General features: G+C 44.7%; 1 protein-coding gene across 2 annotated transcripts in view; it reads left to right on the top strand.

Moving 5' to 3' along the window:
* Positions 1-22349, top strand: part of WDR17 (WD repeat domain 17) — an 811699-nt gene that overhangs the window by 159725 nt on the left and 629625 nt on the right. The gene's annotated exons all lie outside the window — the stretch shown is intronic.

Below are 22349 nucleotides of genomic sequence, written 5' to 3' on the forward strand. Positions count from 1 at the left end.
TTTGGCTTCATCACTGAGAATTCTATTTATATATCTAACATAAAAATAGTTATTTTCTTAGTTCTTTTTGAAGGCTTTTAAAAATGCATATGATGCCTCTCTTATGTATGCAAATAATGTTAGCTTTGTAAATGTCAATGCTTAGTTACAGTAGCCTGCTTTCTTTCAGGGAATTATTTGTGACTTCGAGTGTGTCCAAATTCTTGGGTTGAACCGTCCGAGAAAGGACACCTTAGCAATTATTTTGCTTACTGCCCTCTGCAGTGCCATAAGAATAAAAAATATGATTTGTTTGCCTCTCAGTTCTCCTATCCTAAAGCGCCTGCCAGTGACTGCAATTCACTAAACCACCTGGCTATAATTTCCTCTCAGATTAGCACCATTCTCACAGCACTATTTGCTATCCTCTTTTCTGTCACACAAATATCCTTTTGTGCAAATGGACACCTATAGAGTCTCCTCCCTCTCTCTGTAACAACCATAGTCCTCAAGGACTGTAAACACACATTTATGATATTCATTCCTTGTATGGACATCTGGGGGGGTTCACACTCCCAGCAATATATCTTCCTACATCTGCACTCTGTGCCACAAAAACGTATTTTTCAAAATGTGATTTATTAAGCATATCCTGCATCTTAGAGAGTACCTAAACAATGTAAAGCCCTGGACATCTGTTGAGTGCCTAAATATCAATCCAACACAGTAGCGGTTTATTTCTAGCCTCCTATCCAAACCAAAGTCTACAAAATGATTCTACTCCAGTTTCACTACACATATTTTTTGGGGGAGTCAAAGTATTATTACTCCTCCATGGTGGGGGTTTTATCCACTACCTATAGAGAGATATACTCTAGATGTAATTTTTGTCATAGGGTGTCTAATTATATATCATTTCGGGGTCAGCACGCCGCGGGTAGGTTTCTGCGAGGAGTACGCCGAGTCCCAAAAGTGACTGGCTGTTACGTGCTATTCCCCAAGGTGCCCCCCACATGGTGAGGGATGGGCGACCTTTTTTTGATTCAGAATTTTGACAAGACAGTTTATACAAATGTAAGTGACTGTTACTCTCTCTCATATATATATTAGAAATAATGCTATAGAGTCAGGAGAAGCTCAGTTCATTATAGGTCCTGATGAAGCGTTAAAGGATCTTTCATGACCACACTACGCAAAACATGTTGACCAGACCCTAGGTGTCAGGTGACAATTTCCCAGATCTCCAGGCTTTTTCTAAAGTGGTTGAGCATTATTCTCATCCTCCACTTTCTGATTTGTTTTTTAATCTTGATCGTAACTCCTTGAAATAACCAGTAAAGTAGATTACTTAGGGGTTCCTAATCAATTTTATATTCACTCTCCTGCAAAAATAAACGTCTGACCTGCTAAACTTAACGGCAGCCACACAATAAAAAGATCTCTGGTAAAGAGCCCCCGAAAGGGGAGCCCGTCAGATATTGCACCGCCGGTCTGACGAGGAGCTTCCCGATGATGAAGCATGACACCCTTCTGGGTGTGTGAGGGCTCTTGCTCCTGATACTTTAACTGTCTCCCTAGAGCTAGGAACTGTGTACCTTTTTGTTGTCGACTAATCCTTTTGGGAGAACGTACACTGGACCTTTAATCCTCCCTATCCCTCCTTTTGTTGATGTCTAATTATATAGTCAACAATATCCATTAACATCAATTTGGGATGTTTGTTCTTCTTGGGTAACATTAGTTATGCTCTTATTTCTTTTCTCGTAGTTTTTTTGTAGGTTCTTTCTTTTTCAAGTCTTTCATCTATGTCTATAGCTAAATAGCAAGACACCGGATGCTCGACATCCTGTTATAGACATTAAGCCTCTTTTTCACATCCCCGTTTTGGGACATAGCCAAAACGGGGCTGACTTTCACACAACTGAACTCATTAGTTGTCAATTAAGGTCATGGTGACCACAGAACTATCTCGGCAATCCTGTCACTTCCTTAACCCAACGGTATGGGAAAGACACATTGGATTGTGGTGGTCGACTCGCCTTCTAAAGTAAGTGAGACTTGGCTGCCGTTTTCCATTCGCAAGCAGTGGCTATTCTAGATGATACCTGGAATCTTTATATTTTACACTTTTGTATAGTTGGAGGTGGTTATCCCTGCGGAAGCACCCATTCTCTCACTAAAGTATTAAAGTACCTCCCATTCCCCTCTAGTTTTGAATTGCATGTAGTTTTAAAATACCACCTCTATGACAATGTTGTAGATTTCATTCTCTCACTATTTTGTTGGTAATGATAATCTGGACTGCATACTTTTTCTTGTTAAAGTTTTTCTTCATAAAGTCACTCATTGGGATTCCCCTAAATTGGATAATTCCATCTGCGTGTGTGTGCACGCAGAGGTAAAGTGCAATTCTGTAGTATTCACATGGGACACTTTGGGATGACTGTATATATAAAGGAAAATTGTGAAAATTATAGAATGAAATTGACATTGTTCTCCTTGTTGTCTGTTTATTGTTCTAGGCATCAGACTAGCACCTCCAGTGTTGGTGCGTCTTTAAAGCTATTACAGCCTAGAAGATAAGGTGTGAGTTAATATACTTACTGTGATCACCTGAGAGTTGCAGGTAATCCACTCCATTAAGTCCTGATGAAAGCCCTGGACCCACAGTGGCCCATACAAGGCTTAAGTATGTTGACCGAATCACTAGATGTGTAGGATCTATTACTTGTCCTCACAACATCACTTTGTTTTTAAGTTTATCCCATTCGTTTTTATATGTATTAATAAATGTTTTTTAGGATAGGAGGTCATTTTGATTCACTTGTCACTAATGTCTTCACTCAGACGGCCATCCTCCTGGTAGGAGGAGATATTCACTCAGAGAACAGGACATTCAAGTGAACAGGACCCTGTGACAAAACTACCCATGAAATCACCCCAGGGTGATAATACACACTGTTGAGGGTCAAATACGTGGATGAGGGTCCTCCGAGGAATTCCTTTATGGGCCTTTATATGTAGACATTAGGGTTCACTTTTCTTTATTATTGGTATTCTCAAAAGGAAGTTGAGTGAAGCTGTTGGATTGCTTCTACTCCCCCCTTTGATTTATACTCCACTCGAGTTTCGCCAAATTGGTCAACTAACTGGCCTCTCTGAGAATAACATCAGGTCATGTAAGAACCATGTAAAACCTGAAATTCCAAATATTATGGTATCAATTTAGCCTTTCTGAAAAATAGGCTGTCTTATGAAAATGTTCACCATCCCATTTCCAGGAAGGAAAGGCAAAGGGTTTTTGTTTTTCCTCTAGTTTGTACTGTGGTGCAATTACCACACAAAGCCAGTGGTGACTGCAGCTCTGGGCTTGTGGCAAGGCTCTGCACCCATCCCGCAGTGAGGACAACCGCTGATCCTTAATGACGTTGGTCATGTACAGCAGAGGTTGAAAACATGACTTAGCCTACTGAAAGGTCAATTGCCATTAGCAAGTTGAGCCCAGTTCTGAATATCCTAACTGTCATGTAAATCCAAAAGTCAACACTAAAGTTGTTAGCCAGTAAAAGCTTTTTTTAACTCCTTTTTTAACATTTACCCTCACCTGGTTGGATGTGCACCAAGCCTAACTAGCTAACTCTCTAACAGATTTCATATAGATGCATCAAACAATGCTAAAGTTATTGAAAAATAAAAACATGTTCCTTGCTCCTTTAACTTTTCCTCCCCTTGATTGATCTGGACAACTAACATACAAACAGTAAGTTAAACATGATTAATGCCTACCAAATTTCATGCAGATCTGTCGCTTGCAGATGGCACAAAAGATACCATGTCTACCAAATGTATGCAGAATTTGCAAACACCAATAAAATGATAACCAAATCAAAAACATCTTTTCAGCTGTTATCTTTCAAAATTACCACTTCTAAGTATACATACACATTTAGTAGCAATACCAAAAACCTTTCTGACTGATACTTTTAACTGCAAATTCCTAACCTTAGTTAGAGTATTCCCGAGGTACAAGACTTGATCCGAAAACTTTTCTCAGAACTGCTCCCCCTTGTGGCTAGGTGACTCTGTGCAGCTCCGTGTTGGCTCCATACTGCTATCGAAGTGACTGAGTGGGCTGAGTATATGCATCACCCCACAGCAATGACAACAATGCATTTCTTTCCATGCCTTTTGAAGTGAATCTGAAGCTCTGCTTCCAAACGTGTTGTTTTTTTTTTTCACTTCTTCAAAAATTGGCTGCTGTGTAATGAGAAACAATGTGCCTTCCTAAAACTACAGATTTCAAATAATGCCACCACATCAGGACAACAAATTACAGTAACTGACCTGCAGAAGGTGTGTCTCTGGTGCTTGGGCTTAGGCCATGACTCAAAGTCATGCAATAAGTGTATCCTCATGCACCCAGAGGTGATCCGGAACTGGGAGGTGAAATTATATGTTTCCGACCATAAGAAGAAGTTGTGAACTGTTCCCTAGGCCACTTCCACAAGCAGACCACTTCATGCTCGAAGTCCTCTGCTAAGACCAAGTCAAAATTTAAAGGAAAGCATAAGAAATCAAATCATAACTTGATCCCAATCCCTCTCCTCTGAACCCAAGGAGAGAGCTCAAGGGCATCATGATGTGGGTTGTTCACCTTCCAATATCCATTCACTGAGTTTCCCTTGACATCAGCAACATCACAGCAGATTGAGACCTTCAAAGAGGGTATGTTCCAGATTTGATTTTCAATGAGCATCTGGCCTTCTCAGGCATGTCTTTTGGTCCTAAGGAACTATAGGGATCCCCAGTTAGATTATCACTGGTGGATCCATCCACTGTGTCATCATACCCCTTTGGACATGCCTTGGGCCCCTATATGGTGTTCCACTCCTGCTGCATGACCTGTGCCAAGACCTTCCCTGTCTACAATGGTACAGATGCCACCTGAACCAGAAGAAAATCAAGTGCTGATTCCAGTGCGGGAAACTGAACTGAACACACAGTCCACTGGCTGGACACCGAGGATAGCTAGGAAACACAGCTGATAAAGGGTACTCATAGCGAGCTCCCCCTCCCTGTCCTGTTGGTGTGCGGATCATGGATCTCGCCAGATATGCACCATATTATCCATCTAGTAGCGACTATGTGGGAAATGGTGTCCCGAAAAGTCGTTCGACGTGTGCCATATTCCCCAGACATGCCGATATGGACCATACAACCCTTCCTAAAAATCGATGATTCTCTGTTGGTACGGAGGTGGAGGGAGGGGGGATGCACCACGATCAAAGATATCTATCCAAAATGGCAGATTATTACAATAGAGGAAGCTAAGGATTCCTTTTTGTTAGGTACAGGACAATACCTGCAATATGCTAAGATCTCAGCTACTGTTTGTGAGCTGTGGCCCACCTACCCTAATTCGCCGCCACGTTCTAACACCTTGGCAACACTGCTCAGTATGTTCAGGGTCCTACTTTGATCTCCCATATCTATAGGGCACTATGCGTTGATCTCCTGGTACCTCCACTCCATTTTCAGGTCAAATGGGAGGTGGTTGCTGGGGGAACCCTAAACATTTTGGGATTGGATTAAAATCCACAAGGGGATTTGCAGGGTCAGCTCCAACGCCTGATTTAAGGTACTGCAATACAACTATGTACATCAAACATATCATAATCCAAATATCCTACATTCCATATACAACACCGGGTCACATAGTTGCCCACACTGCCAGACTATAGCTGCAGACTTTCATGGTATGGGCATGCCCGTCTGTTTGCTTACTGGCAGGCGGTACTATGGGCTCTAAGCAGGGCCTCAGGATGGACTGTACAGCTGGAGATCAGGCAGGTGCTGTATGGCCTTCTACCTTTGCCCTCTAACAAAACAATTAGCAGGAGGTTTGTCCCCCTGGGTTTGCTCCTAGCGAAGCGACGTATTAATATTAAGTCCAGTGCCTCCTGCTGAGTGGACTGGCACAAGATATCTCTGAATGGGCAACTGTGGAGGAGGGGCGAATAAGGCATGTTCGTAGACAAGAAAATGTAGGTGATGACCTGTGCGATGGGTCCACTGTACTGTCTGATTTTAAGGAGCCGCAGGACGTTCCCCCCCATCTGAGGACATGGGGGGGTGGTCTTTTGGGGAGGTGAGGGGCGGGGAGGACCTCCGAGCCACACCCACACGTACAATGGACTTTTGCAGAGGAGACACCTTATACTTTTCTTGGGACCACTTACAAGACCTTACACTAGAGCATGGGGTGTGGAAGTTGTGTTTTAAGTTTATTGGGTATGGCTGAAGTCCATCGATCCTTATCTCACTTAATGTTTATTGATTGTAACAATCAACTGAGATATCTTATGGCACTATACATATGCTAATTCTAAACTGTTGATATGTTGCTGCCCATTTCACTCTGTTGAAGTTCAATAAAAACCTAATGAAACAAAGATGCTGGACACTGAACTTACTTCAGCCCAATCTCAATTGGTGTCACGTTATGAGGCTGCAAAAGCTAAAGCTATAGTCATACATCCTGCCTCCAATCCAATGCCTCTATGAAGGTGGACATACCTACAAAGGCTCCATTATAGGTTTGGCACTGACTCTGGTAAAGGGACACCCTAGGATGCCCCCTCAGACTGAATGTGCAAAGTGGTTTGCTTTGATACCTGTTTAGTCATAACCTACCTTAGCCATTTAGCAATAATGGGTGAAGAGATTGCATTATGGAGCTTTCCTGTTTTTCCTGATGGAAATCAATAGTTGTCTTTCCCCCGGAGGATGAATTTTCTCTGTCATGGCCTCATATATCTTGATACAATGCACCATGCATAGTTTTCATTGATTTTAATCAAACGCTGGGTAAGCTATTAACCCAGAGTTAGCCTTTGTTCATTTAGAAATATGTACCTCCCTCCAGAATGAATACTGTTACTTCCAAAGCACTAACGTCTGACACTCTTATGCATGAGATAAGAACTAGAAGCATAGTTAACTTACCATAGAGCCAGTTCATAGATAATTACTTGCTACTTTGCCAATATAACAACAAATTCCTAACCATCTGAATTTGAGTTGTAGGGATAAGCGTGTTCTATGTAGAAGTTTCCTATAGCAGGGGTGCCCAACTGGCCGTTCATCAACCGTGGGTATGTCCCATAAACATGGCATAATGTCAAGTGTTTACTGACCTGTAAGCCACTCCTATGGCAGCAAGCAATGATAGGAAATGTAAGACATGTTCAATTCAGGCCCCACAGGATCTAGGTATCTATGCAGACAGTAACTAACCCATCTTGTTCAAGCCTATCTGTATCATTGACTGTGCAACCTGCCCATGCCTTCCTGATGGTATGTTCAGCTTTTTCCAAAAATCCAGGGAACATCCAGCATTCCCTGTAATCCTTCATGCCATGAGATGCACAATATTTTCCACCACTATGCAATGATGGTTATACTTCAGATCGAGCAGAATATCTGGAAGCCGGAGATAACAGATTGGAGAAACTCAAGAAAGTTCCATCAGACTGGATACCATACTTGAAATCTCCAAGTAGTTGTCACTTAAACAATGTCCACAATGCCTCCTCACTTGAGCCAACAATCTTGTTATCATCGAGAATGCCAGGAACATATATCCAGTGTCCTCACTCCAGCCCTGCAGGAATGCATCTGTGGCAGACATCCCTGGGTCTGACTTCCAAATGAAGTACTGTTGAAGATGTAAGTCCAATTGTGATAGAAAGAAGTCAACTATGAAGTGTCTCCACCTGGCCACGCTTTCCTTGAATACCTTGGTTCTCAGTTTCCAAAAGCTGTTGTCCTGAAGGTATCTAGATTGCCAATTCGACAATTTGTTTAGTGTGCCCAGGAGTTACTCTGCCGTCACTGAGATGTTGTTGTTGAGGCAGATCTGCCATAAGTTTTTGGTCCGGTCCACCAGGGCATTTAATCCTGTTTTTCACAAATGGTTGCTATATCGGATTGCAGAGATGTTGTTCATCTTTAGCAGAACACTGCATTTTTCCTATTCTTTGGTTCAGCTCTGATCTGTGAAGGAGTCCTCCAATAGTTCTAGGCAATTGATGGGTAGTTGAAGTTCTTGAGATGACCATTTTCCACTGTGGAGAAGACCCCATACCGGGCACCTGAGTCACTTCTGCTGGCATCTGACTCTGTGATGAGATGTGAATTTGATCTGAATGTCGTAGTCATGTTCCATGCCTCCATGTGAGAGAGCCACCAGTGAATTTCCTATTGTGCATCCAGAGATGGGGCACTAATTCAGAGTAAGTTAGTCCCCTACTGATATGGAAGACTTTGCGCCTCTGTACCCCCAGTAGTGCAGAGAGCCCGGGGAATATGACCTTGATGGATGCGGACAGAAGACTGCCCAAGCAAACTATCTGATGCAGGATGTTCGTGACGTGGACAGTGTTTTACAGAGTTTATGTTCTATCTTCTTCACCTTCCGGGTGTAGTTTTCTTGTCTCAGTTCTTTGATTCATGATCAGGACGTCATCCAAATAGACTATGATGCACATGCTCCTGGATCACAGATATTCCATCACAGGCTTGAGTATTTTTGTGAAACACCATGGTGCCAGCGAGAAGCCGAATAGGAGTGTTGTAAACTCATAGGCCTGGTATTTCCACATAAACTGTAGGAATCTGAGGCGAGAAGGAAAAATGGAAACAGTGAGCTAGGCATCCTTTAGGTCCAATCTTACATCCTAATCCTGTTCCCTCAGGATCTCCTTTAGAAGGTGAATTGCTTCCATCTTGAAATGGTCGACTATCGGACAATTATTGAGCTCCTTGAGGTTTATGACTGGTCGATGGTCCTCATCCATCTTCTCTAACAGGAAAAGGTTGTTCAAAAACCCTTTGGGATGGATAGTCATTTCCACTGTTCCATTCTTTTGGAGAAGGTCTGAAATTTCTTTGCTTATAAGCTAGCAATGGAATGGATAAAGACTGTGGGTGTGGGCAGGTCTCTTGGTAGGGGGGGCCATAGAACTCTATGTGGAAACCCATTGCCGTCTGGATAGCCCAAGCATCTGATGTGAGAGCACACTAGTTGTGTACGAACTGTGTCAGTCTGCACCCTCCTTGAGCGTGGTTTCCTTGGAAACCTCCTTTTGAGCCCCTCTTTCTTGTAGACTCTATGGAGGGAAATAAGCTATCTAAACAAGGCCCATCCTGCCATTGACCACACCTAGAGGCTTGGCCTCTATTGGGGGCTTGAGATTGAAAGTGGCCCCCTGCCAGGACCAGCCCCGAAGAAAACAGTTAGCTTGAACATCTTTCTAATTGACACCTGAGACTTATCAAGGGAAAAGTCAATACAAACTTCCATAATTCCTTTATAAAAGTATCACTAAACAGGCCTCCCTGATCTACTGTCCCTGCGCCTCCCTGGTCGTCTTGGATTGGACCAGGTCACCCAGCTTGGGGCCAAATTTAATTAAGTGTGAGCACTGTCTCACTGCTGAAATGGGTTAGTTAATATTTTCCCACCAAACAAGAATATCCAGAGAAATCAGAGTACCAGATTCCCTGGCATCCTCTGCCATATCTAAGATATTGGTTAGGGGGCCTTCCAGGTCAGGAGCTTATTCTGGCAAGAACAACAGCAGCAGTCAATACCCTTTTTAGGGTTGCATACGTGTTTGGCAAGAAAAGTGGCTATCTTTGTGTCTAGTTCAGCCGTAAAGGCAACCTTATTCTCAAGCATAGGGTGGGGGTACTCTGCCCTATGGAGGCTCCGGAGTTCTTTGTCCAGGCATTTCTTGAGGCAAACCGCCACACACTTAGGGCCAGATGTATCAAAGGGTTTTACCATTCTGTGTCAATGGGAAAATACTTTGGTACATATGGCCCTTAGTCACTTTCTCGGCAGGGTCCACTTTGAAGATCTGAGATGCAGAATATCCTCTGGGTTAAGCATGTCAGATAAATTTGCAGTCTATAACCCTAGATCCTTTCATTACATGTGGCCTTAAGGTGGAGAAGTGGGCCACGGTCTATAGAGGCCGATTTCCCTGTCAGAATCAGGTTGAGAATCATCTCTGTCTAAGGAGTCTGTAGCCTGCAGCTCTCTTGGTGTGGGGAGGGCACCCTGTAGTAACTGTTTACGAGAGGGTGAGGTCTATTGGATTGGGACTATGGGCCTAAAAAGCTTTTTAGGCCTATCCTTTGTTGCCTAGCCTTAGCCACTTTACCCTCAGAGGGTGTAGGAAAGTACCATCTTGCCTGGCATGTTACCCCCATTTTTCACTGTATATATGTTGTTTTAGTTGTATGTGTCACTGGGACCCTGCCAGCCAGGGCCCCAGTGCTCATAAGTGTGCCTGACTGTGTTACCTGTGTTATGACTAACTGTCTCACTCAGGCTCTGCTAACCAGAACCTCAGTGGTTATGCTCTCTCATTTCTTTCAAATTGTCACTAACAGGCTAGTGACCAATTTTACCAATTTACATTGGCTTACTGGAACACCCTTATAATTCCCTAGTATATAGTACTGAGGTACCCAGGGTATTGAGGTTCCAGGAGATCCCTATGGGCTGCAGCATTTCTTTTGCCACCCATAGGGAGCTCTGACAATTCTTACACAGGCCTGCCACTGCAGTCTGAGTGAAATAACGTCCACGTTATTTCACAGCCATTTTTCACTGCACTTAAGTAACTTATAAGTCACCTATATGTCTAACCTTTACCTGGTAAAGGTTAGGTGCAAAGTTACTTAGTGTGAGGGCACCCTGGCACTAGCCAAGGTGCCCCCACATTGTTCAGGGCCAATTCCCCGGACTTTGTGAGTGCGGGGACACCATTACACGCGTGCACTACATATAGGTCACTACCTATATGTAGCTTCACAATGGTAACTCCGAATATGGCCATGTAACATGTCTATGATCATGGAATTGTCCCCTCTATGCCATCCTGGCATAGTTGGCACAATCCCATGATCCCAGTGGTCTGTAGCACAGACCCTGGTACTGCCAAACTGCCTTTCCCGGGGTTTCACTGCAGCTGCTGCTGTTGCCAACCCCTCAGACAGGTTTCTGCCCTCCTGGGGTCCAGCCAGGCTTGGCCCTGGATGGCAGAACAAAGGACTTCCTCTGAGAGAGGGTGTTACACCCTCTCCCTTTGGAAAATGGTGTGAAGGCAGGGGAGGAGTAGCCTCCCCCAGCCTCTGGAAATGCTTTCATGGGCACACATGGTGCCCATTTCTGCATAAGCCAGTCTACACCGGTTCAGGGACCCCTTAGCCCTGCTCTGGCGCGAAACTGGACAAAGGAAAGGGGAGTGACCACTCCCCTGACCTGTACCTCCCCTGGGAGGTGCCCAGAGCTCCTCCAGTGTGCTCCAGACCTCTGCCATCTTGGAAACAGAGGTGCTTCTGGCACACTGGACTGCTCTGAGTGGCCAGTGCCAGCAGGTGACGTCAGAGACTCCTTCTGATAGGCTCCTTCAGGTGTTGCTAGCCTATCCTCTCTCCTAGGTAGCCAAACCCTCTTTTCTGGCTATTTAGGGTATCTGTCTCTGGGGATTCCTTAGATAACGAATGCAAGAGCTCATCAGAGTTCCTCTGCATCTCTCTCTTCACCTTCTGCCAAGGAATCGACTGCTGACCGCGCTGGAAGCCTGCAAAACTGCAACAAAGTAGCTAAGACGACTACTGCAACTCTGTAACACTGATCCTGCCGCCTTCTCGACTGTTTTCCTGGTGGTGCATGCTGTGGGGGTAGTCTGCCTCCTCTCTGCACTAGAAGCTCCGAAGAAATCTCCTGTGGGCCGACGGAATCGTCCCCCTGCAACCGCAGGCACCAAAAAACTGCATCACCGGTACCCTGGGTCTCCTCTCAGCACGACAAGCGAGGTCCCTTGAATCCAGCAACTCTGTCCAAGTGACTCCCACAGTCCAGTGACTCTTCAGTCCAAGTTTGGTGGAGGTAAGTCCTTGCCTCCCAACGCCAGACTGCATTGCTGGGAACCGCGACTTTTGCAGCTACTCCGGCCTCCGTGCACTTCCAGCGGAAATCCTTTGTGCACAGTCCAGCCTGGGTCCACGGCACTCTAACCTGCATTGCACGACCTCCTAAGTTGTCCTCCGGCGACGTGGGACTCCTTTGTGCGACTTCGGGTGAGCACCGTTTCACGCATCCTCGTAGTGCCTGTTTCTGGCACTTCTGCGGGTGCTGCCTGCTGCTGAGAGGGCTCCTTGTCTTGCTCGACGCCCCCTCTGTCCCCAGACGCAATTGGCGACATCCTGGTCCCTCCTGGGCCATAGCAGCATCCAAAAACCCCAACCGCACGATTTGCAGCTAGCAAGGCTTGTTGGTGGTCTTTCGGCGGGAAAACACTTCTGCACGACTCTCCACGGCGTGTGGGATCCATCCTCCAAAGGGGAAGTCTCTAGCCCTTGCCGTTCCTGCAGAATCCTCAGCTTCTACTGTCCAGTAGCAGCTTCTTTGCATCCACAGCTGGCATTTCCTGGGCATCTGCCCATCTCCAACTTGCTTGTGACTTTTGGACTTGGTCCCCTTGTTCCACAGGTACCCTCGACTGGAAATCCATTGCATTGTTGGTTTGTGTCTTTCCTGCAGAATTCCCCTATCACGACTTCTTTGTCCTTTGGGGAACTTTAGTGCACTTTGCACTCACTTTTCAGGGTCTTGGTGTGGGCTATTTTTCTAACCCTCACTATTTTCTAATAGTCCCAGCGACCCTCTACAAGGTCACATAGGTTTGGGGTCCATTCGTGGTTCGCATTCCACTTTTGGAGTATATGGTTTGTGTTGCCCCTATCCCTATGTGTCCCCATTGCATCCTATTGTAACTATACATTGTTTGCACTGTTTTCTAATACTATTACTGCATATTTTGGTATTGTGTACATATATCTTGTGTATATTTGCTATACTCATATTGAGGGTACACCCTGAGATACTTTGGCATATTTTCATAAAAATAAAGTACCTTTATTTTTAGTATATCTGTGTATTGTGTTTTCTTATGATATTGTGCATATGACACTTGTGGTACTGTAGGAGCTTCAATCGTCTCCTAGTTCAGCCTAAGCTGCTCTGCTAAGCTACCATTATCTATCAGCCTATGCTGCTAGACACCCTATACACTAATAAGGGATAACTGGGCCTGGTGCAAGGTGTAAGTACCCCTTGGTACTCACTACAAGCCAGTCCAGCCTCCTACAGAGGGTCTTTGAGGTTGTGAGACTAAACATTTTGTAGGGTCTTCCCCTGAAAGGTAGGAGTTCAGGGCAATTGCCCACCAGTTGCAAGACTTTCCTCTCAAGCTGTGCCCTGGGGGCAATGACTGCCCTCTGAATAGATGCTTCAGAAAAGTCTTCAACCCAGGGAAGGAATGAGACAGACTCTTCCTGCATATTGGAGGTGTCAGAATGCTGCATTTCTTAAGTGTTTGTAGTTACTGGGAGACAAGCTGACCATGGGAGACCAGAGAAGGTTGAATTGAGGGGTTCACAGACCCCAGTGACACAGACCACCCTGTAACTTTTCAAGGGTTATATGAATGAACAAATCCTGGATCAGTGTCCCTTAAAGGAGTAATATGAGAGTAAGCTTTGGGATAACAGGCACCCACACGCAACGGACTCCAGGCTCAAACAGCAAAGGCAGGGCTCAGGCAGTTCTGCAGTTGGATGCTCTATCTGCATTGAGCAGATGGGGAAGCATAGAAAGACTCTGCTGACAGAGATTACCGGGGCCACATAAGAAGCATGGAGAGATTTCTTGTATGCCCCACATACTAGAACAATGCACACAATAAGGAGCAAAATAGTACAATCAGTATAACATCTACTGAATCTTCAACATACAATTAGCCCAATAAAAAGAAAAACAGGAGCAACTTATCCATGGACAGTGGGAGCAGTGAAGAAAGTGGAGACTGATCTGGATTCTGATTGGCTGATGTTATTTGTTGTGATGTTGCTGGGAAAGGTAGTTTCTGTGTTATGATTTGCTAGTTATCAGGCTGCTGGAAAATAAAAGTGAAGAAAGTTAAAGCATCTTTCTCACCTCTGGTCCTGACAGGATCCCAGTTCATTCACCACCACTCCTCGAGATAGGGAGTCCAAGGAATGGAGGCTTGTGGCAAGCAAGTTTTCACCCACGCAGTCTAGAATTGCACTCGGTTAATGCTTTCTGTCTTTTCGGTCCATGCCCTGGACATGGCAAACAAGATCTTGACCGTGGTCCCGAAGACTTTAGAGTTTTGCTGGCTCAAACAACTGAAATGCGACTAAATATGTGATCTGGGCTGGCCTCAATACCACCAATTGCCAATGATCAGCACCAGCATTGTGCTTCACTTACATGCACTGATGCACTTTACAGTTTTTTTTCAGTGATATACAAGCCATGGATATGTGTTGTGGTGGCTCCCGCCTTTTCGGTGAAAAGCAAATTCAGCACTGGAGTGTTTAAGGAGAACAGAGCCAGGGTGGGCTCCTTGTGTCTGCTGACCACTGCTAAGCAGTTTCCCAGCCAATTCAAAAAGTACAGACCAATGTCTTCAACAATTACTGCAATCATTCCAGTCCTTTTAAGTCTACGGACTTGAAAAGGACCCACAGGGGCATCAGTCCTCCCCTTCCCCTACACTGAGGCAAAGTCCAAGAAACTGCTTTAGTATGCCATTAGAGGCACATGCTCACCCATTGGCAGCCAAAATTCCACAGGGTGGTGATACTTCACATCTGACAAATCGTTCAGTATGACTATGCCCTGCCCTTTCTTTTTGCTCAGCTAAACATTCCTACCACGTCAGAGAGAATTTTAGAAGAGCCCTTTTGATTCTTTTCTAAGAGGTGTGAAAGTTGTTTTCTAAGGGCACTAACAAGAGGGTACTGGACTCAGAAAGAGCAGAGGGTTGTTACACTCACTGGCTCCTTGTGACAGAAAAGGAGGGGGTTTCTGACCTATTTTGGACCTTCAGCCTCTGAATACATACCTGTGAAAGAACAAATTCATAATGTTCATGTTGGACCAGATCCTGTCTGCACTGGGCACGGGTGACTAGATGATGTCATGCAGGTTGCATATTTTCATATTGTCGACACTTCGACCCCCACAGTGAATTAAACAAAGTCATCATCAGAACAATAGTGGTAGCAAACCTTGGGGGACCAACATTACAAAGATTTTTTTTAACCAGCCATTGCCTGCTTTTGGTTGATACCACCATTAGTCTGATGATGACCCAGTTTAAATTGCTGTTGTATCAATAATCAATCTGCAGTGCATATTTTTGCTTGTATGTAGATCCAGTGCATTAGTATTTACTCATGTCACTATGCACTTTAACTGTGCCATTTTGGAGGAGCACCTAAAATATGAAACATTTGTTTTCCTCATACCAGTAAAAAGACTATACAATGAATACCAATAAATGTAATACCCGATAGAGACTTCTAGTTGCAGATTCCTTACCTCAGCTTAACCTGAAGGGGGGGCGGCGCAAGAGAGTCAGTCTGTCCAAAAATTAGGCTGATGGCCTCATAAAACTCCTTGAATTTGGCAGGGGTGGCTCTGGGTCCCCGAAACTCAGGAATGTGCGGGGTTGATGCAGAAGCAGACTTCGAAGACAGAGGCTGAGAGCATTGATGCTCTTCCTGCGTCAAAGCGATGGGGTGAAGCAGAACAACGCTTGTTCTTCTATGACTTCTTCTTGTGACCCGAATGTCCAGAGAACTTAGGCCCATATTTATACTTTTTTGGCGCCGCATTTGCGCCACTTTTTGACACAAAAATGGCGCAAATTTACAAAATGCAATTGTATTTTGCAAGTTTGCGCCGCTTTTGCGATATTCTCTACATGAGCATCTGTTCTCCGTTCAAGCTACCACCTCAAGAGGATCTCCTGTTGCAGCAACATAGCAGGGCCCTCCACCCGAATCTGCATAATCTATACCTACATGCATTGAGATTGAGTGGCGAAAACTGACTGTGTTTGAGGTCCCTCTTAAGGTTGTGGATGTCATATTTTCTGACAGGCACCCTACTATGGAATCCATTTACGATTTGTGCTGGGGCAAATATGTGGCCTGCTTTGACCCTTTACAAACTAAGCTATAGGATGTCATTTTGTTTGTTTTGTCTTTAGTCCAGCAATGCCTTGCTTTGGGCCCTGTTAAACGTTATCTGATGGCACATTTGGCCTTTCTACATATACTGGACCAATCCTCCTTGTTTAAATTGCCTCTTGTGATACAATACAATACAACAATTGAATGCACATGTTCTCTCCCAAGCTGTTTGTGATGCAACAGTGGGACTGACCTTTGTTCATCACATTTCTAATGTGCATGCCTTTCGAGCTGATGCATAGCTGCTTCCTGCATGATTGGCCTTTAAAGACTGTCTTCACCATGAATATGTCAGCTCATCATGTGAGTCAACTCCAGGCACTTTCAGTACAACCGCCATACCGCAAGCCGAGACCAACAACTTCCCTCCATCTCAGGATCTCTGCCACCTTCTTCCATCAGAAGATCAATCTATGACAACTTCGGACCCCAAGACTTGCTGAACTCACCAACAAAACCCCTGCCAGGACCCTCCAAACCACCCAAGACTCTTGCACACCTGGACACACCTCATGACAGACGAGACTCACTCAGTCATAAGCAGCATACACTCCAAAGCCCCTACCGACCCCTGCCCCCACAACGCCTTCAACAAGGCTAGCGCCTCGATCACACCCAACTCTGCAAGACCATCAACTGCTCCCTAGAGTCAGCAACCTACCCAGAAGACTGGAAGCATACCGAGATCCAACCACTTCTGAAGAAACCCACAGCCAACCCAATGGATCTCAAGAACTACCACCCCATCTCGCTACTGCCTTTCCCAGCTAAAGTCACTGAGAAAGCAATCAACACTCAGCTACACCAACACATTGAGGACAACAACATCCTGGAAATCTCCCAATTAGGATTCAAGACTAACCACAGCACCGAAACCGCCCTGGTCGCTGCCACAGACGACATCTGCTCCCTCCTCGACCACAGACATACAGCAGCCCTCATCCTACTTGATCTTTCAGCCGCCTTTGATACAGCATCCCACCGTAACCTATGCGCCAGACTCCACCGAACAGGCATATGCGGCAAAGCCCTTCGATGAATACATTCCTTCCTGAGAGGTAGAACACAGAAAGTCAGATCATCGTAGAGCCCCACGCTGTTCATCATCTACATGACACTGCTCTCCCCTATCGTCAGGAACTACGGTATGAACATCGTCTCCTACGCAAGTGACACCCAACTGATCATCTCCCTGACTGACAACTCCTCAACATCCAAGAAGACTTTCAAGCCCGGGATGGAAGCAGTCACCGTCTGGATTAGGGAGAGCTGCCTTATGCTGAACTCCGAAACAAACAAGATCCTCATTATGGGACCTTCATCCTCAGCCTGGGATGACTAGTGGTGGCCCTCAGCACTCGGCAGGCCCCCCACCACGACAGACCAAGCATGTAACCTCGTCATCATCCTCGACTCAACGCTCACCATGACCAGACAGGTCAGCTCTGTTGCCTCCACCTGCTTCCACACCCTCCGACTCATACGAAAGATCTTCAGATGGATACCAACCAACGGCTGAAAAACTGTGACACACGCACTAATCATGAGCATGCTTGACTAAGGCAAAGCCCTCTATGCCGGAACCACCAAGAAGAACCTGAGCAAGCTGCAACAAATTCAGAACCTAGCCTCCAAACTCACCCTAAACATTCCCCGTCAAGGCAACATCATAGCCCACCTGAAACACCTCCACTGGCTTACAGTCGAGAAGAGGATTAATCTCAAACTCCTCGTGCACACCTACAGAGCCCCCCACGACAGCAGACTCAGCTACCTCAACCACAGTATTACCTGGTACTCCTCTTCCAGACCTCTCCGTTCGTCTCAGTAGTCACTCGCCAACTTCATCCACACAGTTTTCCACACAATCTCCGGTCTCGTCACATGGGGATTTTATGAATGACAGTAATTATATTCTGGAGCCATGGGATATGTACAATTCTGATCCAATCCCATCTATTGACCCTGATCTGTATCCCACAAGGCTGTCTCCACCTGAAGACACCACGGTCTATAATCAGGTTATTTCCAGAGCGGCCACATATCATAATGTACAAATGCACTCTGAGCCCATAGAGGAAGATTTCTTATTCAATACTCTTTCCTATACACATAAGCAATACCAATGTTTGCCAATGTTACCAGGTATGTTGAAACATGATGATGACATTTTTAAAGAGCCAGCAAAGGCTACAGTGTTAACACCTAGGGTGGATAAAAAATATAAAGCTGCACCATCTGACCCGTTTTTATATCACGACAACTGCCACCTGATTCCATTGTGATCAGGTCATCTAGGAAAAGGGCAAACAGCCAGTCCACAGGGGCTACTCCTCCCCCTGATAAAGAAAGCCGCAGATTCGATGCAGCAGGCAAAAGAGTGGCAATACAGGCTGCAAATCGGTGGAAAATTGGCAACTCACAAGCGCTTTTAGCCAAGTGTGATAGGGCACATTGAGACGAGATGCAGGAGTTCCTTCAATACCTCCCTACGGAACACCAAAAAAGAGGTCAGCAGGTAGTGACAAGCTATTGCCAACAATCACATTAGATCTGCACTAGACGCAGAGGACCCAAGTGTCATGATCAGAAGGTATACTTGGTTGCGGTCCTCAGGATTTAAACCTGAAATACAACAAGCGGTCCTTAATATGCCATTTAATAAACAGCAACTATTTGGACCTGAGGTGGATTCCACCATTGAAACGTTAAAAAAGGACTCCAATACAGCAAAGGCCATGGGAGCCCTTTACACAACACCTTTTCTGGGCACTTTTCGTAAACCTCAATTCAGAGGAGGTTTTAAACCCCAAACATCAGAGGCCTCTACGTCCCAACAAAAACAGGGACACCAATATCATCCCAGGGTATCTTTCAGGAGCTCCTATAGAGGACACACTTTCAGAACTAGAGGCAAACCCGCTGCCAAAAGAGGTGCCTCCACCCCGTCAAAGCAGTGACTTCCCCTGCATCCCCACACATCACATCTCCTGTGGGAGGAAGACTGCAATATTTCCACAGTCATTGGCAACAGATTACATCAGATCACTGGGTACTCTAAATTATCAACATTGGTTATTGCCTAGAACTCATATTTACTCCACCAAACATCCCCCCTCGCTCACATAGGCTTTCTCCCGAACACATTGCTCTGTTAAAACAAAGAGGTGGAATCTCTTCTACTAAAAGGTGCAATAGAGGTAGTTCCCATCAACCAACAAGGGACAGGAGTATATTCTACATACTTCCTCATACCAAAAAAGGATGGCACTCTCAGACCAATCCTCGATCTCAGACTTCTCAATCAGTACATTCTCTCAGAGCATTTCCACATGATCACTCTACAGGATGTCATTCCCTTGTTACAAAAACAAGACTACATGACAGCATTAGATCTAAGAGAAGGTTACTTCCACATCCCTATCCATCCAGCACACCGCAAGTACTTAAGGTTTGTGATAGCAGGCAAGCACTATCAATTCAAAGTACTACCCTTTGGAGTAACAACAGCACCAAGGGTATTCACAAAAAGCCTAGCAGTAGTTGCAGCGTACCTCAGAAGACAGTACATACATGTGTTTCCCTATCTGGACGACTGGTTCATAAATTCACCATTCAAACCTGTCAAAAACACACACAAAACGTAATAGATACCCTACACAGACTAGGGTTCACAATAAATTACCAGAAATCTCACTTTCAGCCAGCACAAATTCAACCATATCTAGGAGCAATTCTGAACACTCAGTCAGCATTAGCCTACCCGAATCCACAATGAATTCAAGCGTTCCACACTCTCATATCCCAATTACAATTCAATCAAGCTTACACAGTAAGGTTTATCATGCACAGCAATAGTGCCCCATACACGTCTATGCATGAGACCCCTCCAACAGTGTCTCTCGCAACAATGGTCTCAGGCACAGGGTCAACTTCACAATCTAGTGTTGTTTTACCGCCAGACTTACAACTCTCTGCAATGGTGGAATCACAACACCTTATCAAAGGGGCGCCATTTCAGTACCCAGTGCCATAGACCGTAATGACCACAGATGCATCAAGGATAGGTTGGGGAGCCATCTCAACAATCTTACAATTCAGGGAGAATGGCACTCAATCCAGCAGAACTACCACATAAATCACTTGGAATTGCTGGCAGTGTTCTTAGCAATCAAAGCATTCCAACCACAAATCACACACAAAATAGTGTTAATAAGGACATACAATATGACAACAATGTATTATCTGCAGAAACAGGGGGGAACATATTCATCTCACTTGTCCCTTCTAGCACAAACAATTTGGAAATGGGCGATTCACAATCGCATTCAACTATTAGCAGAATATATCCCAGGAATACACAACCAACTAGCGGACCTCTTAAACAGAGCACAGCAACAAATACATGAGTGGGAGATTGACCCACAAGTAATTTGAAAGTACTTTCACATGGGTGAGACACCAAACGTAGACCTCTTCGCAACAAGGGAAAATGCAAAATGCCCAGATTTTGCGTCCAGGTACCCACAGGATCGATCCAAGAGCAATGCTCTATGGATCAATTGGTCAGGGATCCATCAAACTTCCCTCACTATGATACTCATAGCTCCCACATTGCCACATCAACACTTGTACACAACACTGTTGGATCTGCCTGTAGTACCACATTGCAAGCTTCCAAACAGGCCAGACCTCCTGACTCAAAACAAAGGTCAAATCAGGCATCCCAATCCCAGTGTGCTCAACCTGGCAATTTGGCTCCTGAAGTCATAGAATTTGGATATCTACAGCTTCCGTCAGAATGTATGGACATTCTAAAATAGGCATGCAAACCTACAACCAGACAGGGCTATACAGCTAAATGGAAACATTTTGTATACTACGTCAACTTAAAAACATTGATCCACTTAAAGCATCAGTACAGGATATTGTTTGTTATTTGCTTCACTTACAAAAAGCAAATCTAGCATATTCATCTATTAAAACAGCTATATCAGCTTACCTCCAAAATAGACAGCATACTTCTCTGTTTAGAATACCTGTCATAAAAGCTTTTATGGAAGGCCTTAAAAGAGTTATTCCACCTACAGCTCCACCAGCTCCTGCTTGGAATCTTAACATTGTGCTCACAAGGCTTATCGCTTTCTTGGTAGCAATCACTTCCTTAAGGAGAGTAAGTGAAATTCAAGCATTCACTTTAGAAGAACCCTTCTTCCAAATTCACATAGACAAAATAGTACTTAGAACAAGTCAAAAATTTCTACCAAAAGGGGTTTCACCATTCCATATCAATCAGTCAGTGGAATTGCCAGTCTTCTTTCCACTGCTAGATTCAGTTGCTGAAAGAGCTCTCCACGCTCTTGATCTCAAAAGAGATTTCATGTATTATATAGACAGAACAAAAGATTTTAGAAAATCTAAACAACTTTTTAACCTGATAAAGGGAATCCTATTTCCAAACAAGGATTGGCCAGATGGATAGTAAAATGTATCCAAACTTGCTATCTTAAAGCTAAAAGGCAACTATTAGTAACTCCTCAGGCACATTCTACTAGAAAGAAAGGAGCTTCAGTGGCATTTTTGGGAAATATACCAATGACAGACATATGTAAAGAAGCCACATGGTCCACACCACACACATTTACTAAACCCTAATGTGTGGATGAATTGTCCCGCCAACAAGCAAATGTTGATCAAGCAGTACTTAAAATACTATTTCAAACTACTCCAACTCTTACAGGCTAGCCACCACTTACTTAAGAGGGCACTGCTTTTTAGTCAATGCACAGCATGTGTAGCTGCAGCTACACATGCCATCAAAAGGAAAATGTCACTTACCTATTGTACATCTGTTCGTGGCATATAGTGCTGCAGATTTGCATGCCCCATCCCTCCTCCCCAGAAGCCTGTAGCCGTTGTAGTACTTTTTTATGTAAATATGTACATACATTGCATGGACATCTTCTTTACTTACTATATATGTGTACATACACAATCCTTCACTCCTTACTTTACTCTCCTGCTGGAAAACAATCTAACAAAGGACTGGATGCCCATGCGCACTGGCACCCAGAGGAGGAGGCGGCACTCGATCTCTTGACTCGAAAAAGCTTCTTCATAGAAAAACAACTTGTAACACTCCAAGCCCAACACTAGATGGAGGAATATGCACAGCATGTGAATCTGCAGCACTACATGCCACGAACAGATGTATACAGGGTAAGTGA

Source organism: Pleurodeles waltl, chromosome 1_2, assembly GCF_031143425.1.
Source record: "Pleurodeles waltl isolate 20211129_DDA chromosome 1_2, aPleWal1.hap1.20221129, whole genome shotgun sequence".
NCBI classification, from domain to species: Eukaryota; Metazoa; Chordata; class Amphibia; order Caudata; family Salamandridae; genus Pleurodeles; species Pleurodeles waltl.